This window comes from Saccopteryx leptura, chromosome 6 (assembly GCF_036850995.1).
Source record: "Saccopteryx leptura isolate mSacLep1 chromosome 6, mSacLep1_pri_phased_curated, whole genome shotgun sequence".
Classification (NCBI taxonomy): Eukaryota; Metazoa; Chordata; class Mammalia; order Chiroptera; family Emballonuridae; genus Saccopteryx; species Saccopteryx leptura.
This window is the reverse complement of record NC_089508.1, coordinates 86,321,436-86,334,220: the sequence shown is the minus strand read 5'-3', so window position 1 is coordinate 86,334,220 and position 12,785 is coordinate 86,321,436.

Genomic DNA, 12,785 nt, shown 5'->3' with positions numbered 1-12,785 from the left:
CCGACTCCAGAGCCTGAATCAAGAGTTCCATTCTGTGATTCAGTCATGTCCTATCACCCTAAGGCTTTGTCTTTAATATTTTTTTATTATGGAGATTTCATACATGTTGGTACATGATCCCCCGGATACCAATTAACCAGCTTCAACCATTATCCACATTCACCAGTTTTATTTCTTTTTTGTATTTCTTTTTTGTATTTTTTTTTTTTTTCTGAAGCTGGAAACGGGGAGAGACAGTCAGACAGACTCCCGCATGCGCCCAACCGGGATCCACCCGGCACGCCCACCAGGGGGCGACGCTCTGCCCACCAGGGGGCGATGCTCTGCCCCTCTGGGGTGTCGCTCTGCCGTGACCAGAGCCACTCTAGCGCCTGGGGCAGAGGCCAAGGAGCCATCCCCAGCGCCCGGGCCATCTTTGCTCCAATGGAGCCTTGGCTGCGGGAGGGGAAGAGAAAGACAGAGAGGAAGGAGGGGGTGGGGGTGGAGAAGCAAATGGGCGCTTCTCCTATGTGCCCTGGCCGGGAATCGAACCCGGGTCCCCCGCACGCCAGGCTGATGCTCTACCGCTGAGCCAACCGGCCAGGGCCAGTTTTATTTCTTGATAGCGTTTTAAGCAGTGGAACCTCAAAAAGAAAAACTGTAAGAATTTGAGGCCTTGGAGTGGGGTCTGTAGAATGGTTGTATAGTGATCCTCCAGGGAGAACTGCAGGAAAAGAAGAGGCACTGAACTCGAGGAACACAGCGCTAAGAGCAGAACGGCCAACAGTGTCGTTCAAAGCAGGTAGATGAATTAGATCACCCAACAGAGTGGTGCTTTTGCAGCCCAGTGGAAAATGCTAAATGTTAGAAAACTCTTAAGAGTTAAAAAAAAAATCCAAATACAGTCCCTCCCACCCCACATGTGTGTGATTACCAGGAAAGATTAATGTTCAGATGTTAACATCTCAGATATGGTCCTGAGAGGCCTCAGTATCAGGGTTCATTTGTTTGACCTTGCCCAAGCTCCTCTCTGCTCCTGGTTAATGATTTACAGGTGACACCTTGGAAACCGCTAAGGGACCCTCTCTCTCTGTTCTCTTTAAGAACAGGAAGTAATCTCGAGCCTGGGACAAGCCCATCATTCATGATTAGAGCTGCACCCAGGACACTGTTGGAGCTGACCAGAGCATTGTTCAGTGAGATGGCAGGTCCCCAGTCTGACACTCTGCTGACAGCTGCTGTTTCCCTTCTCTTTCTCTCTCTCTCCCTCATGCCAGAAGGACATTTATGTAAGCACCACTGGCTCAGTAGTGAGTAAACCAAGATAAGACATGAAATGGCTGGACTCAGCAGAGAGGTGAAGTGTGTGCTCTACAGCGAAGATGCACAGCCCCAGAACTGCCAGCACGAGCTAGAGTCATTCTCAGGAGATTCCTGTCTGGGAGGTCTCCCTCCCATCACAGCTCTTTGGTGCCCACGACTTTCTACCTGGCATGGAAACAGCTGCCAGTCCTCATACCTATCTCACAGGGGACTTGTGAGAGTCAAACAAGATCATAAATGGGAGGCAGTTTGTTAACTGCAAAATGTCATACCATCGTAAAGGACTGTCATTTCCACTCCTCTTTTACATCAGACCTGGGGACTGCCTCCCACACCTAGTCAGGCTGCCGTTCAGCCTGAAAACTGGGTCTTTTTCCTGAGAAGGAAAGCTTCATTCAGGATATATTTCTGAATGACAGCCATTCCTGAAAAAAGCCACCAATATTTATAATTCACATGCAGGAATGTGTCATACATATTTTGCAAGCTCCCCATGAATGCCTTGTGCTTAGCAACCAAAACACAAAAAGCATCATATGGAATTTATGGTTATTTGATACCAACTTGATCTGAAAGAACAAGCAAATTTGCCCATTTTTCCAAATGTGAACCTGGTACAATTATTATTCCCTGTGTGGGGCAGGGTAAATAATGTTCCTGCAACTTGAGTTTTATCATTTTTATTTTTTTTTCCAGAATAAAAACATGAACCCTGGCAAGGAGAACCATTGAATCTCGTGTGGGGGTACTCTGATGTCCCAACACCCTTCTCTATGCCCTGCATTTTCCAATCCCATTTAAGGAAAGGTAGGGCCTGGAGAACTTCAAGGTTTCCTCAATGTCAAAGTTATTTTCTCTGTGCTGCGCACATTGCATCAGGCATCATGGCAATGACAGTTTTCTCCAGAGGAAAACATGTGGCCATTAACTCCACCTTAGACAGCAAACCTTTTGGGTGATTCTGAATATGAAGCAATGGAGGATAAAAACATCTCTTCTATTAGACTCTTGTCTGAAAGTAGCCTCAACTCCAGAGAGGGGATTTCAGTTCAATAGAGGGAAGAACTTTCAAGCAGTCATGGCTGCCAAAAGATAGTGAACTCTCTCCAAGGGAACCAGTTCCTCACCAGTGGGAAATGGGCAGCCACTGGGAAACGATACAGAAGAAGGAATTCAAACCTCCAGGAAGAGGCTGAACTAGCTCAATGTGATGCCCTGCCAACCCCAGGAGTCTGAGAGTCCACAAAAGAGCTGAAAAATTTCTAAAAAGTAGGAGGTCCCTCTTCATTATTGTTTGAATGAAAGTGGAAATATCTTACTTAAAAATATCTGCTAGGATGATCACTTAGTAAGTTATATAATGTCTCATTACTGGGGTGTACACCTGAAGCTAATATAGTATTATATGTCAAATATAATTGAAAAATAAAAATGACTTTAAAAAAAGAAAAAAAAATCTTCTTCTTTGAAATTCCAGCATCAGTAAATTTTTCCTTTGGGTCAATCATTTCTCTTTTCCTAAGATTCTTTTTTAAGGTGTCATAATTTAAAAACCTCATCCTTGGGGTAAAAAAGCTTTCAAACTCCCCTTCCTCCTGAGAAAGAAAAGATGGAAACCCCATAAGAAGAGGAAGAAAGAAAGAAAGAGAAGGAGAAAGAAAGAAGGAAGGAAGAAAGGAAGAAAAGATGGAAGGAAGGAAGGAAGGAAGGAAGGAAGGAAGGAAGGAAGGAAGGAAGGAAGGAAGGAAAGATGGAAGGAAGGAAGGAAGGAAGGAAGGAAGGAAGGAAGGAAGGAAGGAAGGATGGAAGGATGGAAGGAAGGAAGGAAGGAAGGGAGGAAGGAAGGAAGGAAGGAAGGAAAGATGGAAGGAAGGAAGGAAGGAAAGAAGGAAGGAAGGAAGGAAGGAAGGAAGGAAGGAAGGAAGGAAGGAAGGAAGGAAGGAAAGATGGAAGAAAGGAAGAAAGGAAGGAAGGAAGGAAGGAAGGAAGGAAGGAAGGAAGGAAGGAAGGAAGGAAGGAAGGAAGGAAAGCCTATGAAAAATTTTGTCCACACCACAAATATTAGGGACCAAGTCTGACAAGGGCTGTGATCTTTGGAATTCCTCAAGCAATTTTAGAGTGTGTCTTACAAATATTTCCTCCTCAACATCCCAATTGCCTTGTAATTATACCCAGTAGATTTTAGTAGAGATTCTATCTTCACAACTATTTGCAGTCTCCCCAGTCTCACCATTCACCTCACCCAACTCCTTCCAAACACAAAGTTTTAGAATTCTAGGATTCTCATTAGGAAGAGTAAATTCAACCAAGAGTCTTTCCCTCTTTAACTGTCAGTGACTTGAGCTCTTATCTCTGCCCTTCTACCTCCTTCTGCTCTCATGAGCCTATTATAAGATTCTGTGAAGACAAAATTAGAGAAAGGCTTTGTCATGAGATACATACATAACTCTCTCCTTGTAGCTTTGGACAAGCAAATCACTCACCTTAGTTTTTCCACTGAAGTCTGTAGATTCTTTCCTCAAGAGAATACTGTATTAGCATGGCATATAAGGATGTTTGTATCAATCAGAGCCTTGGCTAGAAATTGATGGAATATTTATCTGAGTATTTGAAGACTTTCATGAATAAACAATTGACAAAGGTTAACTTAAGCTACAGAAGACCAGATAGTGTTAAACACCATACTTACCTCTAAAAGCAGTAAGTTAAAATTCTTGTAAAATTAAATAGACCATATTTAAAGATTATAAATTGTGTTTTGTGGAAAATTTATAAGCTAAAATTAAATTAAACACCTTCAATTAACTACTCATAGTCAGGTATCTTTCTGGCAGACTTTTCTACATGCAAATGTACATAGCCAAAAATGAATTTATACCACATTTACACTCTATAACCTCTCTAGGCCTCTCCTCCTCTTCTTTAAAATGGGCCCAAAGTTTTGCTGTGGTTACCAAATGCCTTATTATACATAAAATTAATAGTTTTTTACTCAACAATACATGTATTCACCATATTATATGCCAGACCTTATTCATAAAATCTTCACAATATTTAATTCAATAAATGAATCCATTAGTGCCCAAAGAGTTCATGAATAAAATAAAACTGCTCTAAGTTCCCCCTGATCCTCACTAATAGCCAAGATCAAGGTCATAGATAATAAATAGCAATAACATTTTTCAAATTTCTCTTTGGTTTTAGAATTTGTTCTATGTGCTTTGCACTATCTCCAAAAATTTTGTACATTTAATCATGTTCTTGTCTGGCCAAGGTTAAAAGAAGTTTATCTCTTTTCAGAAGAGCCCTCTGAAGAGAACAGATATTCACATGGACTGTGAAGGGGTCAATATTAAAAGTAGCAAAACATTCTAATAACTAGAAGTTTGGGTTTACAACAGGTTCTGGTTTTAACCCTGCCTCTGTGACTGCCTGTTTGACATTAAAGAATAAGTATTTCTAGACCTCATTTTCTCATCTGTAAAATGGAACTATTTTCTATTCTCTCTTACAAGGTTATTGAGGGAAGATCATTGGAGAGTGTGAATGTAGCATCTTGTTGAACAATATAAGAATCTATGCAAATAGAAGTAGTTTAGATCTTGTAACAGAGCCAAGTTCTAGGTAAATAAAAAGGGATTTCCAACTCCTTCAAATCCTTTTCCTAATTACTCCTCCTCAGGTAGGAGCCCTCATTGTTCTAGCTGACAATCTACCTTCCTTGGGGTCAAAGTTGGATTACATCATGTGCTCTCTACACATCACCTGCTCCTTTGGTCCGATTGACCCTGCGAGTCAAGGCACTAACCTGAGTCAGACTGTGGAATGAGAAAAAGCTGATGTCCTTGCTGTGATCGTCCTTCCTTTATTCTTTTCTCCCTTTTTAGTATCATGCAGAAAGGGTTCTAATGAACTCAATGTGTTAACAGCCATATCCAATCACCTAGAGTCTCATTAATGCTAATAATCATTATGATAATAAATCAATAACATTTATTAAGCACTTAGTAAGTATCAGGCAATGTGAAGAGTTATTGACAAACATAGTCAAATTTAAAACAACCCAATAAGATAGATGGTTTTATTATTTCCATTTTACAGATCTGGAAACGGAGATTTAGCAAGGTTAAGTGGCTGCCCTGATCACATCACTATCAAGTGGAAAGAGGTAAGAAGCTAATTCAGTGTCTGACTTGGTGACTATGATTTTTATATGGTAATTTTGACTCTAAAGCCTCTGTTTGTGAGTACTCTCCAGCTGTCTGCCATTCTCCTGTCTTCTTCATATACCTTTTACCCCAGAGAGCCCCAGAGCTCCTGCTACATGCGGAATCTACCTCTTCGAGAGACAAGTGAAGTTGAACTTGCCTTCCAATTTTCTTAAAACATTATTTTTTTCTACCCACCACTCACTTACTTCCCTTCTTCCCCCATTTCTTAAAAAAGAAATCATTACATCACTGTGTTTTCTCACTTAGGAAAGCCTTGTTAAAGACCAGCCACCCTCATTTCCACACCCTGGGACCCTAGGAGTAGAGAGAGGTGTGGTAAGGAGAGCAAATATATCACAGTGAGGAGTTAATGCCTGCTGAGTTTGTTAGCACCTAGGGACAGAGAAAGAAGCTGCTATTTTTATCCACATACACCTTTATTTAAATAAATTTCAGAGTAACTTGATAGAAAAGGGATTCCTTTGGAAATGTTTGTTCCTTCTATTAAGGACTGGTTATCTTATGTAGCCTGGTTTTTGTCCCCACATATGTAACCATGTGAAATCTTCATCTCAACCACTAGCCTTTGGGTTTTAGCCCAGGTAGGCCTGAAGCACATGAAAGCATCATGACTGATGCAGCACGCCAGCCCTGCAACCAGGAGTTTGACCTTTGTTTCTTTCCCGTGGTTCACCAGCTGGGTTTTGCTCACAGTGTGGCTCCATTCATATGATTCCTTTAGCCAAGGAGGGTTCATGATCAGTGCATGAGCTGGCCTTCAGTATTTAATCATACCCATTCATTGTCTCACTCACCACTTGGCCATCATTTTATGGATACTCCAGATGCTCCCCTGACCTGTGTATCCTGCTTATCTGTAACTCTTAGACCAAGATTTTTGCCTCAGAATCAGGAGCCTCTGTGCTGACTGACATCTTGTATTTAGAATTAGATCCCATAATACACACACACACACACACACACACACACACTCACTGATTGTTTCCAAAAAGAGAAAAAAAATGGACCAAAAAACCCCACCTTTTCCCTTCAATCTTTGTCTATATAGCAGAAGTCTTACACAGGTATACACCAAAGACAGGCACAGCTAACACTGATTTTCTTTGAGTGACCAAAATTTTTGTTGTGCTTTTCTCTGCTCTGCATACGTATTACTTTTGTAGTTATGGAAAATAAATATGTACTGGTGTTAATTTTTTTAAAGTACTGATTTTTATTTATTCTTTCATCTCTGAAGTCACAGGAAACAGATATGAGGAGGATCACAAGTCCGACCTGCTGTCTCTCCAGTATGCTCGCTGCAGCCTCAACCCCGTCTGCTGTCCGGGCGAGAGTATCCTGTTCTAACAGCAGTTCCCAGGAGAACCAGACCAACACTCTTCCCTCTACACCAGTCCTGCCACATTTCCTAGCAACTTCTTCATAAGAACAGGAAACTACTTTTCAAGAATATACTCATTTTCCTCCTAACACTTCTAGATATCTCACTTAACAATCTGAAGCTTAATATTTGACAAGTCAAGAGGCCATGGAGAGTGGGAAGTGCACCACGCTCTAAGTCAGAGAATTGAATTTGTCCCACTTGTGTTAAAACTAACTGTGGTTTTGAACTAGTCACCAAAATGGAGACTCTGAGATTCCCATCCTCTAAGGAAAAGCAAGTACCACCCATTGTGTACGCTGTCCACTCCGTAGACAGAGGCAGCAAAGACCAAGTAAGATAATGCATAGGGAAAAGGTGAGAAAAAGCATATTTTTAAGTGTTTATTATCATTATCATGATTGTTATTGTGACCATTATTATTACTATTGCAGCTCTTACAATAGAAGAAACTAGTAGATGACATTGTAATTTGACTTCAGTTTCTTGAAAGGGGGAATGACCATTCTTGATGTCCATATTACCAAGTTATCCTTGGCCTGCAGCATCAATTGAGTTTATATTCTTATACGTTTTTGTAAAAGAGAAGACTTGCCTTCATTCTGTCAGGTGCATATACAGCAGTCCACTTGCTTCTATGGAGGAAGGCCCTAGAACTCCGCTCCTCATGCTCTTTTCTATCTGCCATGAGCCGTTCCTCACCTCTTTCTTTATTCTCTGTAAAGAAAGGCCAGCCCCAAGCTGCATCTTTCAGTTTGCTCCTAGATTTCTTCTGTATCTGTAGTTCTCAGCTCAGAGTGAACATGTATAAGTACTGTATTCAGTATATATGTACTAAAGTCATAAGTAAATTTTCTGGATATATTTTAGGCAAAGTACAATGATGAGGGGAAATGAGACAGGGAGAGAAGCCTCTAAACAGCCCTGGGAAACGTTGGCCAATGTGCGTGTGTCACAGGGCACTCACAGGGAAGAGAGGAAAAAAGGAAGAGAAGCTGCAGTCAGGCTAGGTGGGAGTCAGAGGTCTTCTTCGTGGCTGAGGAGAGCTGTGTTCCATCTGGGGCCTACCATTCTGTCCAGGGGTTCCAAATGATGCAGCCAGGTACATGGTTTCTCAGGGTGGTGGGTATGGAGATGATCAGGGTTCTCTCAGAGATAGATATACACCCACATGCACACACTTAAATTAGGGTCAAGGCCATAGGTCTGTGTCTTGAGTTAATCTTCTGATGTGGACTAAGTCCAGGGTTATGGTGCCTCAATGAACTGGACAAGCCATGTGCTTAATCAAGATAAAATTTTCTTGCCAGCACTGTGCCAACTCATGATTCTTATGACTGGTGCTTGGGGAGATCTGGACTAGGAGTCAGAGGGCCTCTGACTTTGCCAATCATTGTTAATAACCTTTGTCCAGCCCAAGATAGCTCTTTCCTGAAAACTTGAGCAACTACTCTCTTTACCCCAGGAGGCCTTAACTTCCATCTAACCTGGAGCTCCTTATTCAAGTTTACTCTGTACGTCTCAGTTATATCTTCAAAAAAATGGAGTAAATAGGATGATCTCTCCCACCCACTGCAAGGCCCTGTGATTCTGCATTTTCATTTACATATTCAATCAGTAGTCATTTGTGAAGCCTTGCTCTGGCCCAGGAGCTACAGTTACAAAGATGATTATGATGCAGCACTACCTAAAAAAACAAAACAAAACAAAAGCCCCTCACAATCTTATGTTGTACCAAGACACCCAGGAGAAGAACATTTGGTGGGGAGGAGGAAGAGAAAACATTCCAGTGAAGGGTATCCTGAGAGCAAGGCAGCAGATCAGTAGGTCAGGTTTCCTGATACCTCATCTAGCAGAGCTTCTTGGAAGTAGTGTTATGGAGTGGCAAAACTTGGCTTCAACATCACACTGCATGGGCTGGGATTTAGACACAGCCATGGACTTGCCATATGACCTAGGCAAGTTGATTTAACACCTACACATTCTGGTTTTGTCTGAAAAATGGGTGTGATCATTCTTAGCACTTTTCTTCTAGGGCTGGTATGAGGGTTAAAGAAGAAATATCTAACACATATTTCCTTTTATTGAGATCATAAACAGAAATCTTTAGACCATTCAGATTTTATACGAAAAGCTTTCAGGATTTTTTTCTTCTATTGTCTTTAGGAAAACAAAAATATACAGGAAAAAAATAGAAACTTAGGCAAAAAGAAAAAAATTTCCTTTGGAGAAATTACATAATCATCTGCAAGAAATTTGGCTCCTACCTGGATACAGGTATAACAAAATTCCCCAGATTAAACCTCTCGGAGGTACCAAAATCCACCAAGTCTACATTTAGGTGTCCATATGTTCCTACTGGCCAGAGTTGCCACAAGCAGACATTTCAGTGCACACAGAAGCAATTTTCAAAAATATTTACATTTTAGGAGAGGGAAACGCAAAAAAAAGCTTAATCACTTCTAAACAATTCTGAAATATTGTATCAATTTACAGCAAAAAGGTCATCGTGTTGAATAAACATGAGGATTCTGCTCAGTGTCTGGGATTTAGCAGACTAACTCCCACTAATGTTAATGGAGCCATGCTGCCAAATCCCCAACCATCACCCTGGATATTGGCTCCAATCCCATACTGTTGTGATTGAAATGTGTTTTCCAAATCAAAGCTGATCCTGAGATGGAATCCCTGTGTGGTCAGACAGGGACAGCATGGCTGATGCCTGGGGCTTGAAAGGACAGCATTAGGGAGCTTTGTTGAAAGTGTGTTTTCACATTGTCTACCCGGGATCAGTGCGCCTTCCTTTGCCTGATGCACAATATGGTCCACTTGCTTTACAGACTCACCTTGCACTCCTCTCTGTGAACTTCATGCAAAACAAAGTCCCCCAACTCTTCACATATACCCCAGGCTTCTCTGCCAAAGGTGACTGTTTACATTGGTCCTTACCTGCTTCATTAAGGGGGATTCATCTCAATGCCACCTTCTTGAAGTTTTTCTACACTGACTCTACCCCCCCCCCAACACACACACACACACACACACACTCACAGGATGTGTTGTCTCCCTCCTTAGATTTAGAGTATTTTGAGCTTTGAATATGGCACAGTGCACATTCTGCCTTAAGAATTTTCTTATTCCTCTCAGGTAGCCTGTGAGGGTAGGAAGTGCATCACACCTGTCTTTATATTTCCTCTAACACCTAGCCCAGGCCCTTGGACATCATTGGTGCTCAAGAAAGCACTCAATTGAATTGAACAACTTTCTATTGCTTGACATTTTTAGAGATTGTGACTTTCAAGGAAGGGTTGGAATAGGAGAGTTGGGGTGTAATTATAGGTGATAGATCCTTTAACTCAAATAATTATATTTTATAGAGCATTCCTAACCTTGAGGCTTAGAAAAAAGGAACTGATTCATTTCTCAGAACTCTGTTTGCCAAGCTACTGGAGATTTAGGACATTGGCATGGCTGAACCATGGACCTGATTCACAACAGCAGATCAGGTGTTGATATCTGGCACCAGCATCCCTCAGAAGCATCTAGATTTATGCCTACAACCCTCAAGACCCAAAGCTGACAAGAGCCACTGAGTGCATTTCAGCCACAACTACTCATATAAGATTTTTCAGCCAGGTGTGTTTTAGCAAATAGACAGTCTATGTGGTGTGTAACAATCTTCTACATGAACATAACCTTTATGTACTAACAAAGCTGGCTTGCCATGCCTGACTGGTTATCAGAGCCTTGACCAAGATAAGAGCGATAATTTACCCTTCACCCAGTCTTACTATAATTGTTTCTCTGGAACCTGAAGGATTTCTGGAGACTCTAAGCAAAGAACAATCTGTGCTTACACTTTCTACTTCCTCACTCACTCACCAAAACAAACAGATGCTTTCGAGGCCTCTGTCTAGCTTTTATTTAGCTATTTGTCTAGCTGTATACTTTCCAAAATTGAGTACTAAAAACAAACCTTATTTCTTCAAAATCTATTTCCCTCAATCTGATGACATCACTGTGCAACATCACTGGCTAGCCAGCTCTTTTCAGTTTCCATCCCAGGCTCCTCCTCCGCCCACCCAGGTTCTACGCTTGGTCAGCTCCTCTCTGCCACAGCTGCTGCTTCCATTCCTGAAGCCCTGAGGATTGCTGTTAGTTGTCCATCTATAGCTTCTCATCACTATTTGCATGTGATGTCAACGGGCAGCTAGCTCTTTTGTGACAATTTAATACTTTCCTTTTTTGCCTTTCCCAGTGCTTCCTCTAAACATCTGTTTCTCATAATTTTATACTAGTGTCTTCAGGTCAGTTGTTCTCAATCATGACTACACATTCAAATCCCCTAGGAATGGAAAATAAAAAACATTGATGCCTAGGCTACAGCATCAGAGATTCTAATTTAGGTACTTTGGAGTGGGTCAAAGCCATTAGTATTTTTTTTTTTTAGAGAGAGAGGAGTGAGAGAGAGAGACAGAGAAAAAGAGAAGGGGGAGGAGCAGGAAGCATCAACTCCCATATGTGCCTTGACCAGGCAAGCCCAAGGTTTTGAACCGGCGACCTCAGTGTTCCAGGTCGACGCTTTATCCCACTGCGCCACCACAGGTCAGGCCCCATTAGTATTTTTTAAATATAGTACTATTTCCTCATTGTTATCGACATAAATGTTCACCTTTTTGTCTGAGGAGTAGCTTTGACAACTCTTCTTCAGAGCTGAAACTTAGGTATTATAATTATAGCCAGGGTTCCCGGCCCTGGAAGACAGGCTCCATGGCTGTTTATTGTCTTAAGCACACAACTTGGTTTGATCAAGACAGATTCAATTTACACCCATTGTTCTGGTGTTTCATTCAATTAGCCATCCTTCCCCTTTCACTGTCTAAGGCATACCATTTAGTACACTAAATTATATAGCCCTCCCTAATCCTAAGGGTACATAAAGATTTATGTTGTCTCATTAACTCTAGCCACACAGTGTAGAGTCCTTACCTTCTCTTCTATCCCCTTGCTTATATTTCCTAAATGCAGTGTTCTATCCATTCTTTCTGCCAACGTAAATTCCATGCTTCTTTCAAAGCTTGATAATGATTCATTTCTTCCAAGAAGTCTTTTCTAACTGACTCCACTCTACAGTGATCTTTCCCTTAATCTTCATACCTTTCTCACAATTATGCAAATACTTAGTGCTGCTGACTGAATTACACTTTTCCAGGTCAAAATGTGATGGTATTTAGATAGGGTCTTTAGAGAGGTGACTAAATTAAAATGTGATCATTGGGTGGGTCCTACTCCATCTGACTAGTGTCCTGTTTAGAAGAAGATAGTTAGACACACAGAGAAACACCAGGGATATGTGTGTGCACACCAAAGAAAGGCCTTGTGAGGACACAATGAGAAGGTGGTCATCTGCAAGCCACGGAGAGAGGCCTCAGGAAAAATGAAATGTATCAACATCCTGATCTCGGACTTCTAGCTTCCAGCCTGTGAGAAATAAATTTCTGTTGTTCAAGCCACCCAGTCTGTATTATTTTGTTAGGGCAGCCCAAGAAGACTAATGTACTTGGTAAAATTCAAAAAAAGTAAAACCAATATAAGTATTGTTTCCTAAATATTCCACTGCTCCAAGATGAAAACTTACACTATTTTCTAAAGAGACATACTGTCCTGATTTCAGGTAGTTTGGTTTCTTCAACTGTACAATAAAGGGGTTGACAATGTCTTCACAGAATGCTTCTAGCATTCTGAGTCTATCAAACTGTTCCCAGATGGAAGACTGAGGCTCCCATCCCTCTGGTGGTAAAAGAAATGGTGGTCATAAATGTTACACCTGGTTACAATAGGTAAGGCACAGTTTCTACTCTCAAGGAGCC